The sequence below is a fragment of the Panthera onca genome, chromosome B4, assembly GCF_046562875.1.
Source record: "Panthera onca isolate mPanOnc1 chromosome B4, mPanOnc1 haplotype 2, whole genome shotgun sequence".
Taxonomy (NCBI): domain Eukaryota; kingdom Metazoa; phylum Chordata; class Mammalia; order Carnivora; family Felidae; genus Panthera; species Panthera onca.
In genome coordinates, this window is record NC_138345.1 from 91969307 (window position 1) to 91988822 (window position 19516).

Sequence of the window (19516 nt, forward strand, 5' to 3'; positions counted from 1 at the left end):
TATGTTGTGTGACTGTCTTAGTTAATTGTCTAACGTTAAATCCAAATACTTCTCACGTATTGGATTTTTTTTTTTTTAACTTCCAAGATGCATGGTTTTTTTGTCTTGGAAGACGGCTGATTTTTCTAACAGCTGAAATTCTATCTTTTAATACGAAAGTAGATTACACTTTTTTCTAGTAGTAGATCTGGTTTTAGTAGTTTTTAAAATATATATATTCACATACATGACAAAATTAGTTAACAGAGAAGAATACTCCGATTTTAAATGTTGAGTCATACTGATTAACTTGGTACTTCTAGTGGCGATGTACTAATTCTGGAACGGAGGTTGCGAGGTGTGGGGTCTGGTCGTAGTCTGCCATTCATACTACTTACTGGTCTTTTACCTACTATGGACAACCATTAAGCAAAACCTCCTTAATATGTAGGTTTCTCTGGAGAGCTACAAGTTAATAGAAAACAGCTGTTTGCCGATTTTCTTGAGGACATATAAACTGTTTAGATCTGACTTTAAAAAAAAGTTCAATACAGGGTTGCATTTTGAGGCTATTTTATGAAACCAAGGCAGAAAGGAAATTTGGTATGGCAAGGCCTAACCTAAAAATTTTTATATAAAATCAATAGCACTGAATGATAATTTTTAATTTTGGAGAGTGTAAGCAGGGGAGAGGAGATGAGAGAGAATCTTAAGTAGGCTCCATGCTCCACGCAGAACCCGGCATGGGGCTTGATCCCGTGACTCTGGGATCACTACCTGAGCTGAAATCAAGAGTCGGATGCTTAACCAACTGAGCCACCCAGGCACCCCTGAATGATAATTTTTGAAAAGGTAGTCATGTCTTCAGTAGTGATGGCTAAAACTTTCTGACCATTGGGAATTAGAATGCTTAAAAGATTGAATAGTTACAAAAAATTTTATGTAACCATAATTACTCAAATCAGTTTTTTTTTTTTTGTTGGTGAAAATAGATACGCTCATATGTTATTTACCCATTTCTAAGGGATTTTTGTTTATACCTCGTTCAGGCTCGGGGACAACAAACGAATATGATTATACAGTCATGGTTGAAGTTCAAAAGAATGAGATATTTAAAATCCCTAGTCACTGAAACACTTCACTAGTTAATAAGCCATGAGCTTTTATTCAGCCACGTGACAAAGTATATAGCAATACTTCACAATTAAAATGTTGAAGTAACATTTTCTGCCCACATTAAATTTTACCAACAATTTAAATTGTTAAAGTTAACTGCCATTCTTTACATATATTATGCTTCGTAAATATTTTGATATTAAAGAGCTTAAAAATCTCAGTATGTTTTGGATTCTAGCTCTATCTTAAATTGAATCCTGTTTTTCAAAGCAATGCCACCCCAGATCCATCTTTTTAAAATCTTATTTAATCTGTAGAATGGAAAATGGAGTAACACTTCATATTACTGTTTGGGAAAAGGATATTCTGGTTTTAAATGTGATAAGTTTTCCTTTGATACCTTTGGTTGTAAATATGGAACACTATGGAAGTCTTTGGTGGCGAGCTCCCAAAGGGCTCACCAGAGGAGGCCATTTTCTCAAGCATACACAGTAAAATTACTTCTTTTCCTATTCCTAGAAAAGATGTTGTGAACACCTATGCTACACATTAGGACGAGATCTATCAGCAACACGTTTCTGCTTATAAAGTTCTAATTGAAATTGGGATTTTTCATTGGGCATCATAAAAAAACCAACTTCAATTAAAACTACTAGAGGGGATATTGCAGGTTTTACTTTATTTAGACCCTGTGATGTCAATGTGTGTCAGGTTTCAGAATAGAATAAAATTTTTAGAGGGAATCTTAATACCCTGACCTCCTCCTACCTTTTAATTCTGATCTTAATTATTCTTGATGATTTTGGCAAATTGAATTGTTTCACTTAGGTCTTAGAAAAAGCTTACATTCTATCAACTGAAAATTTTCCAGATTAGGTAGTACTGGAATTAGTGTGTATTTAGCCATTATCAGTAACTAAGGACATTGAGTGATACTGTTCTAGAATGCTCTCTCTCACACACACACACACACACATATAAAGAATTGTACTCCAGAACTGGTTAATGTATGGCATCATAGTAACCTCATGTTTTAATAGCCTGGACTAATAACCCTGTTATTCTGAAAAGCTGTTTTACTTGTTTCACAGACATTTCACTTTTAATAGAAGCCCAACTACTTTCTTAGGTAAGGGCAGCTAAATGTGTGTGATGGTAGCTTACTATAATCCTAGTGTAGTATTTTTAGAAGACACACAAATGTGTGATTCTGTTTGGAATCATTACCATCTATGAACTCCGTTTAGTTAGGCTTTCCTAAAAGGGCTGGAAATAAACTCCTGGCTCTTTATTCTAGATCTAAAATCCGTGCTTTCCTCCAAGGTTTAGATTTCAATGGAGAAAGACCTGTTCTTTTTTAGACCGGGGTTTCTTATCCCTGGCACAATGGACATTCTGGACTAGATAATTCTGTATCATGAGGGCTGCCCTGTGCAGTAAGATATCCCCTTGCCTCTACCCACTTAGATACCAGTAGTACCATCACCAGCCCCAGAACTACCAAAATTGTCCCCAGATATTGCCAAATGTCCCTCCCCCGTGTATGCAAAATTGCCCCAATTAAGAAACATTGTTGCAGAGATTTCTTTCTAGCAGCTAAACCCAACCGAGAACTGTACGTGTAGAAGCTTTCAGACCTTGTGTCAGTTCATCTTCCTAAGTACTACTTCAGATGAACCTATTTTCTTCCTAATCGTTAAGTTCAAGTCTCATGATTTAGTGAAAATAGGTTTCTACTCTGTATACTGTTCGCGCCTCTGATTGAAATGGGTGGTCTTAAATCCCTTAACACACACTTTTTCTCTGGCTGTAAAATGCTTTCTGCACACCTAATAGAAATACGAACATAAAGGGGCTGCTACTATACAGGCGACGTGAAGCAGTTTGAACGCTTTGGGATCAATGCGCTGCTGTATACAAAAGTTTAGGAACAGGAGCCATGAGCAACTGGTACGTTTTCCTTAATTCTTACAAAAAGAATAAGATTTGTTCATTTTCTCTTCAAGAGAGTAGTTGATTAATCCACCTTATTGAACTAATGATTTCTTTCCCAGTACAGGTAATTTCCTATTTAGCTAGAATATGTGAAGACCTGCCGAATAGTGCTGTTTTTTGTAAGTCCAAGGCAATATCTATTTGAACTTTGAAAAGCTGACTATAGCAGATTTTTGCTATTTTTCTGGCATTAGTTGATGTTTGGAGACAACAAAATGCTTCCGTATGAATCTTGATACCCACACATGGGATTTTAAAGACAGATGGTGGTAGGCAAGTGGCAGAAAAACGACCTCAAGGTTGCCTATTCTTTGAAACAAGACTACTGTGTGAGTCATCTTTCAAGTACCACTTGGGAGAATTGGCATAAGCAAAAATAAGAGTTTCTCTCCTTTTACATGATACTGAAATATTAATGAGGTTATTTGTTCACAGCGTAGGTCCAGAATAACCTTGACAGATCAGTCTTCAAAATTGCCATTTAAAAGATTCAGAAATTTGTTTCAGCATCAGTTGTCTTCTAAGATGCAGTCAAGGATTATCAGAGGACCATGTGTTGCTCTCCAGATAAGAGCCCTGACAAGTGTTCTGCAATAGCCCCTACTCACAGAGTTCTACATGTCAAGATTTATATAAAATATACTACCATGCTTCCCTTCCTGTAAATGTATCAGAGGCAAAGCTAATGACCTCCCCTCCCCCACCCACCTTTCCTTGGTACCTCCTACTTTTTAGTACTATGTGCTTGGTAGTGGAGACAGTACCTACAGGGAAAACACACTGCATAATTACTATTAAATAGTGTTGTAATAGAGGAAATACAAGGTTGTGCATGGTTTGTACCACAGTGGTTCCTGGTCTGGGGTTCAGAACAAGCCTAAGCCAAGGAAGCTGTGTACTCCAATGGAAACAGAACTGGCAAAAGTGTAGAGAGACAAGGGGTCATGGCATATTCAGAAGCTGAGTATGGCTGTACTTGGCAATATAATAATGAGAGGCTAAAAAGGGCAGATTATATGGGGGCCTTGTAAACAGTTTGGATTTAATTTCAGGGATGAAGACACACCATAGAAAGACTTACAAACTAGGCAGTCATGTGATCAGATTTGTATTTTTTTTTTTTTTTTGAAAAATTAGCTAGTTTAGAGAATGGGTTAAAAGGAAGGTCAGACATTTGTTGATGAATTAGGACATTGCTGGTATAAACAGGTGAGAAGGAATGTTAACACTGAACGAATAATGAATATAGTTTGGAATGGAAGTCAGGATGTTTGAAATAAAATGGACAGAAGTATATACAATAATACTGCAATATGAACAGTCCCCCAAATAGGGAGTTCAGGACAACCTGTTTATTATTCTACGCGTCTACTGTAGGTAGCATGGGGGGTCGCCTTCCCATCTCACTAGGATGCAGTATGACCAGGCTATCTGTCCATTGCTGTGACGGAGGGAAAGTGAATCACATCTGTCTCCTATTGCTTGTGCCCAACCATGACATATCACTTATCACATTTTGATGGGCAAGAAGTCATGGCCATATGTAACAGCTGAACGTTCACTCACAAGGCAATTGTGATAGTAAGCTGAGTTGTGATTTTTGTTTTTTAAGTAGAGGCAAGGGATGTAGAAGAGTTGTCACTTTGCATGCTCCACCACAACTCAAAATTAGATGTTCCTACCTATAACAAGTTCTCTTCAATCAACATGCTGAGTTTCTCTGAAACTACTTCACTCAGTGCCGGTGTCTGACTCCTCTCCATCTTTTCTCTTTATCCTCTATGATTACCCTCACCCTTTCCAGAATAAATTTTACGTTTTCAACACTGGCACCCAGGGCCATGGGAAATGGATCACCTACGTCAAGTCCCCTTCATCCCTCCCCATTTCAAGTGTATTCAAACAAAAGTACCAGCAATGTTGGTTATTTTCTAACATACGTATGTAGATAACCAACCCTATGATCTCTCCTTTTATCAACTTTTCATCTTTACTATTTCAACCAACCATTCTGAGGGATACGGCTTATTTTCATTTAGAGCTATTTGAACTTAACCCCAGATATCCTACTTCAACTACAACTTCCTGTCCATCAGATTCTGTGCTCACTGGCTTTAAACTGATCTTGACCTCATAGAGTCCTGCAGCCTGTATTTCCCACACTTTTGTTCTCAGTCCTTCCTAACCTGTTTTCCACCCAGTATTGATCTCCTGGTTTGATTTTCTAAATTGCTCACTCATAAAATTATTTGCATTTAAGGATGCTCACTCACTCCCTAAATCTTGCTTTAAGTTTTATACTTAGCTTTCTTCTCCATACCTACTGGATTACCATTAGTCTAATTTTATCAGTAAAATTAAGGTCATCCTTCCATCTAAAATTCTCACATCCATTCCCATCTTCACTCATACCCTCATCTCAGAGATTGAGTTGTTACCTATTAGCTCAAGACCAACCATTAGCTCCCAGAGCCCTGCGCTCTCCAGCCTTTCCCAGGTTTTGGTTAAGTTGGTTCATTTCTTCCCTTTATTCTCAACACCACTTCCACTGATTCCAGCTGCTGGCCGCAAAAGTACACTGAAGTCTCATCTTAAAAACTTCATTTTGTTTAATTGCATATCCACAAGATAACCTGTTATCTATAGAGAATGAGGTTTGCTTTCCCAATTTTTTTGCCGCCTTTCCACCGAACATAGTCTAATCTGGCTTTCATCCCTTTATTAGTGTCGTCTTAGATGCCAAAAGACGAATGGCCTTTGTTCTTTTGGCCAAAAGATGGACTTCGTTCTTTTTCTTAGTTGAATGTATGGATACTAATACTGTTCATCACTTCCTTCATGAGACTACCTGCTGCCTTGGCTTCTAAGACTCTGCTGTCTCCCGGGGTTTCCTTATGAGGCCCCTGCATCTCAAGATTCCCTCAAATATTGTTCACTAGGGCTTTCGGTCCACATGTCTTATATACACAGGTTTCCCCTGCTACCAAAAGTTGAGCCTTCTATCAAAGCTTTCATAAGACGAAATGGCATAAAGTGAAGATGCAACTATCGTTGACTTACATGGAAACATTTCTGAGTGTTCCCAAAGCCAAAAAATAACCTGCCACCTTTTCTGACACCTTTGAACGCGTCTTTCCAACAGAATGAATGAATGAATGAATGAATGAATGAAAAAATGAATGGAGACAAAGCGCATCTGCCCACAGACAGAGTTCAAAGCTATGGCAGGTTGTTGCTGAGCTGCTGAGTGGTTCCAGGGAAGGAGTTGGTGGCGCCACTCTCGGAGCATGCACTGCCTCTATTAACTGCTGCAAAACAACCGCTGAATGCTGTTTTTGCTTTCTTTCATAAAAGCAGAAACCCTCTTGGGGTTTCTTTTTGTTAGTGAACACACGTACTCATGTAGGCCTCTCATAAAAGCACAGCGGCGTAACATTAACTTTTGAAAAGTGGGGATACCCGTAACAAATACTTCCTAGGTCACTGCATCCATTCTCATTGTTTACATGTTGGTTTTAAAATCCGTATACTGAGCCCAGTTCATGCCCCTGTATTTCAGACTATTACATCAAACCACTGGCTAGACCCCCTGCCAAGGTATGTGAAACACAGCATATCTAAGGCTGACCTCAGCATCTTCCCCGAGTTTTTCCTGTCTTTACGTCTTTGGGGAAGGCCCTCCGTTTACCCAACCACTCAAAATCTTAGCACAAGTTTGGAGGCAGAATAATGTCAAGCCCAAGGATTCTGCTGCCAAACATTGCCTGGGTTTGAATGTCAGCTGAATATTAGCTGCTCGACTTGGGTAAATTTCTTAGCCTCAGTTTCCTCATTTATAGCATGGGGATAAAAATAGTAGCTACCTCATTGGGTTATCGTGAGGATGAGTAGAAATACTTGTAAAGCCCATAAGACCGCTTGGTACAAAGTAAGTGCTATGTAATTGTTAGCTCTTATTAGCATCCTGCCCATTTCATTTCCTGAACACTTCTCAGGTCCATCCCAACTCCTCTTGGCTCAAGACCTCACTTTCTCCTTAGCTCGATTGGACTACTGCAAATGCCTCTTAATAGGTATTTTTTGTGTTCATGCATTCAGCAAGCTAATTTATTAAGTGGTTTGCTAGGTCCTGCTGGCCTGCAAAGGCGGGTGAGAGACAGTACCTGATACGAAGAAGTGGGCTCATTGCCACGACAGAACAGACCTACAGAAGCACCACAAAATTCTACTATATAAGGAGGGATAGGGGACTGAGAGGATGACAATGGAGAATATGATCCACTCTACCTGGGCGAGGCAGAAAAGGTTCGTAGGAAAGATGAAATGCTTCAAGGTAAGAGGTCTTCCTTAGAAGAGTGGTTTCAAGTGAGTATGCGTCACAATCACCTGGAGGGCTTGTTAAGACAGATCGCTGGGCCCTACCTTCAGAGGTTCAGGTCCAGTAGGCTGGTGTGGGGCCCAATAATTTGCGTTTCTCATAAGTTGCCTGGCCCGGATTCTGCCTCTCCAGACCACACTTTGGGAACTACCGTATTAAAATACCCGGAGAGCATGCATTCCCAACTCCTTTGTCTACACAATTGCCAAAACAGCGGTCTTGACCATTTCATATCCTTGCAGTACGTCCCTCAGTGGTTCCCTTCTGCCCATAGGGCAAGTACAATCTCCAGATGTGGTTACTTACTGTTTGTCCCGCTAGCCTTAGCATCTGTCACACCAAGGACTGACCTTTATCCTCTGGCAAGAAAGAACTGTTTTCCTGAGCCACCGCACTGTTCTTTACCTTTGTATCTTTGCTCAAGTTTAAAAGATGCCTTTGACTAGAATATATTGTTTTCTCTTCCCTTTAATATGACTGGATACTGTCTTGTAGGCTGAGACAAGGAGTCCGGGGAGTTTTCCTTGCTGCTAAGTGACAAAGAGGGCATAATCTAGGGGCCGACTCCCATGTTTGGAGCCTGTCCCATTTCCACACATGTAGTATAGTCCAATTTTTTTTTTTTTTTTAAAGCACCTCTGTTACCGTTGTGCTGACACTGCTATTCCTCATGCCATTGCCTATGATTGCTGAGTAGGGGAGGACAAAGGGAAGAGTTGACTGAATCAACTGTTCACAGACAGTCCTTTATGTATAACCTAATACTACCAGCAACCCGGGCCTCCTCTGTACCTAACGTCTCAGTTTGGAGTCCTCTCTGGGACTTGGCTGGCCTAAAAGGATTCCTGTTTTGTCTGGTTTGTGACTTCCTTTATTCCATTGCCCACCCTGCTTTCTGTCTTCTAGAAATTTGCCAGAATTGCTGAAATACTTGGACGTTCCCTTTTGCTCTCTATATTGTTTGGATTTATATTTTACAAATGTTTGCTATCATTTCAGTAGAATTTTGAAATTGAATAAATAGTACGTGACATATGTCTGCCATCTTGAAGCTTCTGTTATTTCTTGCTCTTTCTCATGGATTAATGGGAAACCTTATGACATAGTTGGTGAAAGCTCAGGCTGTGATCCTGAGTTCAAATCTGATTCTATCTTAATTGTGGGACTTTGGCCAAATTATTAATGTCCTCAGGTCTGTTTCTTCATCAGTAAAATAGAATCAGGCGTACCAGCCTCAAAAGATTGTTAAGAAGGTTAACACACACATACCCACACTGCAGAGGATGGTACATAATTTAGCACTCAAATATATTTTGAGACATACATTTATTCATACATGAATGACTACGGGAGCTTAATAGTCCACCTACAGATTTTCCTTATATTACTCCCATTGCTGACTAGTTGGATTTTTCCAAATGGGGAGGAAGGGATATACTTTGAGGGGGAACATTTTACACCAAACTTTGAACCTGCTAGTGTGGCTTAACATTTGAAGCCATAAAAACATAAGTCATTATACTAGAAAACCAAAATAATAAAATTATGGAGTAGTTACCAGAAATGATAATAAATAGTATCCTGAATGGTGAAACATTAAAACAATTTGATTTAAAGTAAGGTGCTAGGCCATCAGCATAATACAGCGTTTTCCTGGAGGCTTAAAAAAAATGAAAGAAATGGTAATGAATGTTATTAATTAGAAAAGAGAGGGGCACCTGGGTAGCTCAGTCAGTTAAGAGTATGACTCTCGATTTCAGCTCAGGTTATGATCTCATGGTTGCGAGATGGAGCCCCGCATCAGGCTCTATGTTGGTGGTGCAGAGCAGGCTTGGATTCTCTCCCCTTCTCTCTCTCTGCCCCTCCCCTACTTGTGCTCTCTTGCTCTCTCTCTCTCTCAAAATAAATAACTTCAAAAAGAGAGAGAGCAAGAGAGAGAGAGAGAGAGAGAGAAGAGGGTGGTTCCAGATGGCAATGGAGGAAGATCCTAAACCCAACTCCTCCCATAGACACATTGAATCTACAAGTACACGTGGAAAAATTTGCTCTGAAAAAGATCTGAAAGCTAGCTGAGCAGCTCATTCACATTGGCAAACGAGAAAGGGGACCACATCAGGGTGGGTAGAAGAGGCTGAGACATGGTCTCACCATAAAGACCATCCCTGGTGCAGCAATCTGCAATTGAGAGGGAAATCACAAATGAGAAACATCTCCCCGAAGAGTGAAGGATTTGTACCCCACATCAGGCACCCAAATTTGTATCTCCTGCACAAGATGACCCCTCAAAATATCTAGCTTTAAAAACCAGTGGCTAGTTGGGTGGCTCAGTTGGTTAAGCACCCAACGTTGGCTCAGGTCGGGATCTCATGGTTTGTGAGTCCCAGCCCCCATCGGGCTCTGTGCTGACAGTTCAGAGCCTGGAACCTGCTTCAGATTCTGTACCTCCTTCACTCTCTGCCCCTCCCCCACTTGTGCTCTGTCTCTGTCTCTCAAAACTAAATAAATGTTAAAAACAAACCAACAGCATACATGCTGGTGAGACCCAAAGGAGACAGCAGAAGTCTCTCAAAGGGCTAACACATTAATTACTCATCCCAAAGATCAGCACAAAAGCAGCCATTGGAAGGATCCCCAGGCATTATTATGGGGAAGAGATTCATTGGCTAATTTTATTTTTTTTTTTTTTAATTTTTTTTTTTTTTCAACGTTTTTTATTTATTTTTGGGACAGAGAGAGACAGAGCATGAACGGGGGAGGGGCAGAGAGAGAGGGAGACACAGAATCGGAAACAGGCTCCAGGCTCTGAGCCATCAGCCCAGAGCCCGACGCGGGGCTCGAACTCACGGACCGCGAGATCGCGACCTGGCTGAAGTCGGACGCTTAACCGACTGCGCCACCCAGGCGCCCCTCATTGGCTAATTTTAAAAAATGTTTTATTTTATTTATTTTTGAGAGAGAATGTGGGGGAGGGGCAGAGAGAGAAGGAGACGGAGAATCTCAAGCAGGCTCTCTACTATCAGCAGAGATCCCCATGTGGGACTCGAACTCAGGAACCGTGAGATCATGACCTGAGCCAAAGTCAGGCATTTAGATGACTAAGCCACTCAGGCACCCCAAGATTCATTGGATAATCTTAATGTATAATCAGTAGGGTCAGGGACACATTGGGATACTCTCTGGGAACAAGGGAAATAGTAAGAGTCAGCTTTTCTTTTTTTCCTTTGTCTTAGGAAGTGCCATCTTCACAATCTGCTTCTGCCACTATCGACAGTCAGTATATCCTGAGGGAGCGAATGCACAAAACTGATGTCCTGATTTTTATGGCCAAGGCTAGAATACACCACTTGTCACTTGATCCTGAAGAGCAGGGAGGTTAAAATTCAAAATATATAAAGAAAGCATACAGCTCAACACCAAACACCTAAATACTTCAACTGAAAACAAAAATGGGCAGAGGACCTGAATAGATATTTTTCCAAAGAAGACATACAAAGGGCTGACACATGAAAAGATGCCCAACACCACTAATCATCAGGGAACTGCCAGTTAAAACCACAATGACCTATCACTTTACACTGTCAGAATCACTAAGCTTAAAAAGCACAGGGAATAACACGTGTGGGGTAGGATAGGAAGAAAAAGGAACCCTCTTGCATTGTGGGTGGCAAGGCCATGTAGTGGAACCGCTGTGGAAAATGCTATGGAGCTTCCTCAGAAACTTAAAATAGAATTACCATAGGCTCCAGTAATTTGACTCCTGGGTATTGACCCAAAGGAGATGAAAAACACTAACACCAAGAGGTACATGCACCCATATGTTTCTTGCAGCATCATTTACAATAGCCCAGGAATAGCAGCAACCCACATGTCCAACCACAGGTGAATGGATACAGAAAATGTGGTGTCTGCCTAATAGAATAGTACACAGCCACAAAAAGGAATGAAATCTTGCCATTTGCAGCAACATGGATGAACCTAGAGGGTGTAAGTCTAAGCGAAATAAGTCAGTAGAGAAAGACAAATACCATATGATTTCACTCAAATGTGGCACTTAAGACCCAAAACAGAGGAACACACAAAGAAAAAAGAGACAAGCACAAAAAACACAGTCTTAAATACAGAGAAATATTAATCATTGCCAGATGAAGGTGGGAGGGGGACAGGTGAAATGATGAAAAGGATTAAGAGTACACTAATCTTGAGCACAGAAAAATGTGTAGGACTGTTCCATCATATTATAAACCTGAAACTAATATAACACTGTTAATTGTACTTCAATTTAAAAAAATCATCAGGAGAAAAATCCAAGTCTAAGTGGACCCACGCAGTTCAAACCTGTTGTTAAGGATCCACTGTATCAGTACAGTACTAAAGAAAGTCATCAAACCACAAAGGAACAGAGCAAGGGAGAAAGAAAGGAATAGAGAGACATTATGAAAACAGCCAGAACATAGTAACAAAATGGCAGTAAGCACATGCCTTTTGATAATTACATTAAATGTAAATGGATTAAATGCTCCAACTAAAAGACAGAATGGCTGAATGATTGGCAAAACCAGACCCATCTGTCTGTGGCCTAAAACAGATTCATCTAAGATGTAAGGACACACACAGATCAAACATGAATGGATACAGAAATATGTTCCATGCAAATGGAAACCAAGAGAAACCTGAAGGAGCTATGCTTCTATCAGACAAAACAGACTTAAATGGGAAGGCTGTTACAAGAAACAACAAAGCACATTATATAATAGTAAGGGGTCATTCCAACGGGAAGACATGACAACATTTATAAATATTTGTGCACCCAAAGGGGCACCTAAATATGTCAAACCAATATTAAAAGGCTTAAAGGGAGAAACAAAGTGACAGCATGGGGCTCTAGTACCTCACTTACATCAAGGAATAGGTCATCCGTCAGAAAGTCAATAGGGAAACCTATTAGCCTTCAGTGACACATTAGGCCAGATGGACTTTGTGGGTATATATACAATACCCATCCCAAAGCAGCACAGCATACATTTGCTCATGAGCACAAAGAACATTCTCCAAGATAGATCCTATGTTGGCCCACAACACAAGCCTCGATACATTTAATAAGACTGAAATGCTATGAAGCGTGATCTCAGGACACTCAAGTATGAGAAGGAAACTGGGAAATTCACAACTATGTAGAGATTAAACCCCATGTTCCTGAGCGACCTGTGAGTCAAGGAAGAAATTAGGAGGAAAAACTAAACAAAGCAAAACAAACCCTGAGACAAGTGAGAACAGATTGGCATCATACCAAAACTAATGGGATGCAGATAAAGCAGTTCTAGGAGGGAAGTTCATAGCAATACATGCCTACCTCAAGAAATCAGGAAAATCTCAAACAACCAAAGTTTACACCTCAGAGAACTTGAGAGAGAAGATCAAAAATGAATCCCAATGTCAGGCAAAGGAACAGAATAACAAAGATCCCCATGGAAATAAATAAAATGGAGTCTAACAAGGCATTAGGGAAAAAAAAAAAAAAATCAATGAAACTAAGAACTGGTTCTTTGAAAACAAAATTGACAGTCTTTAGCCACACCCACCAAGAAAAAAAAAGGGGGGAGCCTCAAATAAAATCACAAATGAAAGGGGAGACGTTCCAATTGATACCACAGAAATGCAAAGGATCACAAGAGACTCCAATGAGCAATTATTTTCAGAAAACAGGGGACACCATGGAAATGGATAAATTCCTGGAAACCTACAACCTCCTAAGACCAAACCCTCAAGAAATAGAAAATTTGATTGGACCAAGTACCAGTACCAGCTTGTGTCAGTAATCAGAAGCCTCCCAATAAGAATCCAGGACCACACAGCTTCACCAGTCGATCCTACCAAGCATTCAAAGAAAACAAATACCAATCCTTCTCACATTCTTCCCCACACAGAGAAGAGGTGAGGACACTTCCAAACTCACTTAATGAAGCCAACATCACCCTGATAGCAAAACCAGGGCACCCACAGAAAGAAAAATAGAGGCCAATATCCTTGATGAACAGAGCTGTAACAAATTGTCAACAAAATACTGGCAAAGCAAATTCAACAATACATTACAGTAGTCATACACCATGATCCATGGGGATTTCTTCCTGTGAGACACTGATGGTTCAACATCCATAAATTTGCACGTGTGATACACAAATAAAATGAAGGACAAAAATCAGAGGCCCCTCTCAGGAGATTCAGAAAAAGCATTTGAAAGTAACCTTCATATCTGGTGATGGCCAAATCTCTCAACCAAATGGGTTGAGAGGGAACATACTATAGGCTGTACATGGCAATGCCAGAGATGACATCATACTCAGAAAGTGCAAATGGAGTGTTTTTCCTGTAAGAGAAGGAACATGACCAGGATGCCCACACTCTTGTCATGTTTAGTCAACATAATGGTGGAAGTCCTGGCCACAGCATTTAAGCAGGGAAAAGGAGGAAAACTCCTCCAAATCAGAAAGGGAGAAGTAAACAGTCACTATTTGCAGGAGGCATTACACTACACACAGAGTACCCTAAAGATTCTGCCAAAACACAGAACTAGGAAACAAATTCAGTAAAGTTGCAGGATGCAAATTCCATATACAAAAATTCTGTTTCATTTCTACACACCGACCATTAACCAACAGAGTGAGAAATAAAGAAAAGAATCCCACTTACAAGTGCATCAGAAAGAATAAAACATTTCAGAATGAATCTGTTTCAGGAGGTGAAAGACCTGATTACAGAAAACCACAACACATGAATGAAAGTGAAGACAATAAGCCAATGGAAAGATACTCCTTGCTAGTGGATTGGAAGAGTTAGTGTTTTTAAAATGTCCACACTACCCTAAGTCATACACAGATTCCATGCAACCCCTATCCATGGCATTTTTCACACAAAGAGAAAAACCCTGAAATGTGTATGGTGGTGGGGGGACTCTGAATAGCCACAGCGATGCTGACAAAGAAGGAATCCCAGTCCCAGAACTCAAACTATACTACACATCTACGCTGATCAAAACAGTATGGTGTTGGCACAAAAATAGACCAATGTTCAATAGAACAGAAAGCCCAGATACACCCACAATGATATGACCAATTAATCTATGGCACAGGAGGCACGAATACACAATGGAGGAAAGACAGTATCTTCAACACATGGTGTTGGCTAAACTGGACAGCCACATGCAAAAGAATGGAACTGGGCTCCCTTTGTATACCATAAACAAAATTAAACTAAAAATGGATTAAAGACTTTAATGTTAAGTCTTGGAACCATAAAAATCCTAGAAATATTGATAGAGAAAATGATGGTAGAGTAAGAGGATATTGACATCACCTCCACCCAAGGACAAACTTACGCAAGACCATCATGTAATGCAACTTACTCTGAAAATTACTTCAGAATCAGAGATCTTACACAACTAATGGCATAAAAAGTTTTCATTTAGAATGTAGTTGCTATGAAATGCAGTATAGAATAAAATTCTGCAGTCCAACAGCAACCTCACATGAGAAGGATATCACAGACATTCCCTGAGAAGGAATAGGATTAATACTCAAACTGGACCTGCCTGACCTTGAGGAAGTAGACTGTGGTGGCAATTCCCTATAGCATCGGCCCTTGAAAAATCAGTAGTGCATAACTCTGGGGGAGCTACAGGCTTAAACCAAGTCTCTGCTGTTAAAGGGCCAGCACTCTATATCACTTGTCCTGAGACCTAGCATGAATCACCAGTTTGAAAAACAGCTGCAGTGTATGTGAAGGTGATTCACTAATTTAGTATATGTGCTAGAGAGGCAGGAATTTTCAAGGATGTCTCTGGGAATGGATGTACCATTTTCTTTCCTTCTTGTTTGCCTAGCCAGATAGCTGCTTACTGGAACTAGTACTGACACGATCTATCTACATTGCTAGCACTTGTTGGCCCACCTAGGTATTTCCCTGTGGACTGAACCCACTCACACTGGCAGGTGGTCCTCCCATGTGGCTCCCTCTCTACCACACCAGCAAGTAGCTTCTCTGGTGTTCCCTCGGAGTGACTACTGCCCTGCCATACTTGGCAGGCAGTCCTTGCTGTCAACAGCAAGTTAGGCACACAGTTAGGTCAACTCCCACCCTGGGGACATGGGGGCAGCAAGCCACATCCACCAGCATGCCTGCTGTAGCTATATCTGGGTTTCTTATTTAGCTGCTCCGGGGCAAGCCCTGTCCATCAGTGCTCCCAGAGTAGTTGCGGCTCATCCACAATAAGAGGGCTCATGCAACCCACACAGGGGATATTTTTTGAATGTTTAGCTCTGGTGACCAGGGGGGATTATGCTTCTAGTCACCACAAGAGACCTTTTATATAAGCCCATTACTTACGAGGCCAGGGGACATAGCTGTCCTACACAATGTATAGTAACAAACAGGATTCAGACAAAAGGAGGAGACAGAGGAATAATATCCAAACGAAGGAACACGACAAATTCCCAGTAGAAGAGCTAAACAAAATGGAGGCAAGCAACATACTTGATAAAGAGTTCAAAGTAATGGACTTAAAGATATCCACTGAAATAAGAGAAGAGTGAGTGAAATTAGTGAGGACTTCAGCAGGACCTTCAGCAGAAGGTCAAAAATATAAAAATGAACCAGCCATAGTTGATGAACACAAGAACTGAAATTAAAACAAGCTGGAGGGAATCAATAGCATATTAAAGAATGCAGGAAGATGGATCAGCACTATGAAACAGTGGAAAGAAAACCAACCTGAACTGCAAAAAGAAAAAGAATATAAAAACAAGATTAGGCTAGGTTAAGGTATCTCTGTGATGACATGAAGCACCCACATTATAAGGATTCCTAAAGAAGAAGAGAGGTAAAAGGGTAAAAAACTTATATGAAACAGTACAATCTGACCACCTCCTTAACTTGAGAAGGAAACAAACATCCAGCTTCAGCATATACAGAGAGCCCCAAATAAGACAAATGCAAGGATGTCCACACCAATACTCATAATATTAAAATGGCAAAAATTAAAGATAAAGAGAAACTTAAAAGCAGCAAGAGAAAAGCAAACTGTTACATACAAGGGTAACACTGTAAGGCCGTCAGATGATTTTTCAGTAGAAACTTTGCAGGCCAGGAGGAGAGGCAGACTAGGCAGACCAGAGTGACTGCAAGCACTAGCCAGAGAGGCGGTGGCAGAGATGGGGGCCTCCTGGCTCAGCCCACCATTGGAGAGGGCCTCCAGTGTGCTGGCCCCTCCCTGAGCCTGCCCTGGGCTGGTGTGCATTGGTCATTGAAGCCCAAGCTGCCTCCAATATGGTCTGTTCTTGAAATCATGAATCCCGTTTATAGTCCTGGTTCTTTTGGGGTTCCCTATGCAAATGTTAAAGCAATTATTATCCAGCTGATTTCCCCATGGGCTATGGAGCCACAGCTCCTGCCTACTCTCAACATGTGCCCTGGAGTGAATCCTACCTTCCAAACAGGTTACATTCCTAACACCCCTTACAAAGCATCCTGTTCGCCCACCAGCATGACAGTGCCACCATATTCCTGCTCCCCCAACCCCTACCAGACCACTGTGTACCCCATGTGGAAGCGCTTATCCCCAGCAGAGTCCCTGTGTACAGCAAGGCCATGTACCACACACAGCCACTGTATGCAGGACCCCCTCACATCATCCACCACACCATGGTGGTACAGACCAATGACATGTTAGTGACAGTATACCCTGTTCCCATCTCTCCACTTAGGGGCAGCAGTGTTACTATAGGCATGGTGGCTGGAACCACTATGGCCATGTCAGCAGGTATCCTGCTGACCGCCCACTCCCCAACTCCTATTGCCCCCACCCAGTCACTGTGCTTACATATTGGGCTCCAAGAATGCCCACCTACAGCTAAGTTCTCCCTCAGTGGTGATCACCCTGCAAATGTTCAAGGATGGAGCTATGCAGTCACATCGAGGAGGTTTCACAGCAGGTGCTACAGACCTACTGCCTCAAACCTGGACTTTCTTCTTCATGGTTTTGACATTTTAGCTAAATGCTACTATGGCCTGGCCCTGCAAGTCCCAGCACCATTAGTCACCAACTAACTCTGTGTGTTGGTCTTAAAGCAAATCCTGCCTTGTGGTCTCCTGGCAATTTTTTAGATAAGTGTAATGATAAAAAGGGAGTATTAATCTATTCTGATTCATATATAGTTGAATGCACATGGAAAACCCAGAAGACTCCACCAAAATCCACTAAAGAACTGCTAGAACTGATCCATGAATTCAACAAAGTCGCAGAATATAAAATCAACGTACAGAAATTGTTTGCATTTCTCTACACCAATAATGAGGCAGCAGAGCAGAAAGAGAAATCAAGGAATCGATCCCATTTCCACTGACACTGAAAACCATGAAATACCTAGGAATAAACCTTACCAAAGAGGTAAAAGATCTATATGCTGAAAACTATAGAAAACTTATGAAAGAAATGAAGAAGACACACACAAAAAAATGGAAAAACATTCCATGCTCATGGACTGGAAGAACAAATATTGTTAAAATGTCGATACTACCCAAAGCAATCTACATGTTCAACGCAATCCCTATCAAAATAACACCAGCATTCTTCACAGAGCTCAAACAAACAATCCTAAAATTTGTATGGAAACAGAAAAGACCCTGAATAGCAAAGTAATATTGAAAAAGAAAACCAAAGCTGGAGGCATCATATTTCCAGACTCCAAGCTGTATTACAAAGCTGTAATCATCAAGACAGTATGGTATTGGCACAAAAAAAAAAAAAAAAAAAAAAAAGACACATAGATCAATGAAATAGAATAGAGAACCCATAAATGGAGCCACAAATGTATGGCCAACTAATCTTTGACAAAGCAGAAAAGAATATCCAGTGGAATAAAGACAGTCTCTTCAGAAATGGTGTTGGGAAAACTGGACAGCAACATGCAGAAGAATGAACTTGGACCACTTTCTTACACCATACACAAAAATAAACTCAAAATGAATAAAAGGCCTAAACATAAGACAGGAAGCAATCAAAACCCTAGAGGACAAAACAGGCAACAACCTCTTGGACTTCAGCTGTAGCAACTTCTTACCTGACAGGTCTCCAGAGGCAGGGGAAACAAAAGCAAAAATGAATTATTGGGACCTCCTCAAGATAAAAAGCAAAGGAATCAACAAAACTAAAAGGCAACTGATGGAATGGGAGAAGATGTTTGCAAATGACAGATAAAGGGTTAGTATCCAAAATCTATAAATAACTTCGCAAACTCAACATCAAAAAAACAAATAATCCAGTGAAAAAATGGGCAAAAGACATGAATAGACACTTTTACAAAGAAGACATCCAGATGGTTAAGACACACATGAAAAGATGCTCAATATCACTCATCATTAGGGAAATACAAGTCAAAACCACAAGGAGATACAACCTCACACCTGTCGGAATGGCTAAAATTAACAACTCAGGAAACAACAGATGTTGGTGAGGAGGCAGAGAAAGAGGAACCCTTTTGCACTGCTGGTGGGAATGCAAACTGGTGCAACCGCTCTGAAAAACAGTACGGAGTTTCCTCAAAAAATTAAAAATAGAACTACCCTACAACCCAGTAATTGCACAACTAGGAATTATCCAAAGGATACGAAAATGCGGATTTGAAGGGGCACATGCACCCCAGTGTTTATAGTAGCACTATTGACAATAGCCAAAGCATGGAAAGAGACCAAATGTCAATCGACAATGAATAAAGATGTGGTGTGTGTCTATACACACACACACACACACACACACACTAAACGATCAAAAAGAATGAAATCTTGCCATTTGCAACAATGGAGATGGAACAAGAGTGTATTATGTTAAGCAAAAGAAGTCAGTCAAAGAAAGACAAATATGATAAATTCCACATATGAGTGAAATAATAAGAAACAAAATAGATGAACATAGGGGAAGGGAAGCAAAAATAAGATAAAAACAGAGAGGGAGACAAACCATAAAAGACTCTTCAATACAGAGAACAAACTCAGAGTTGC

General features: G+C 40.6%; 1 pseudogene; it reads left to right on the plus strand.

Annotated features, from left to right (window-relative positions):
* The first annotated feature begins 16805 nt into the window (after positions 1-16805).
* On the plus strand, positions 16806-17391 carry LOC132660293 (myelin-associated neurite-outgrowth inhibitor pseudogene; annotated as a pseudogene).
* Positions 17392-19516: the final 2125 nt, after the last annotated feature.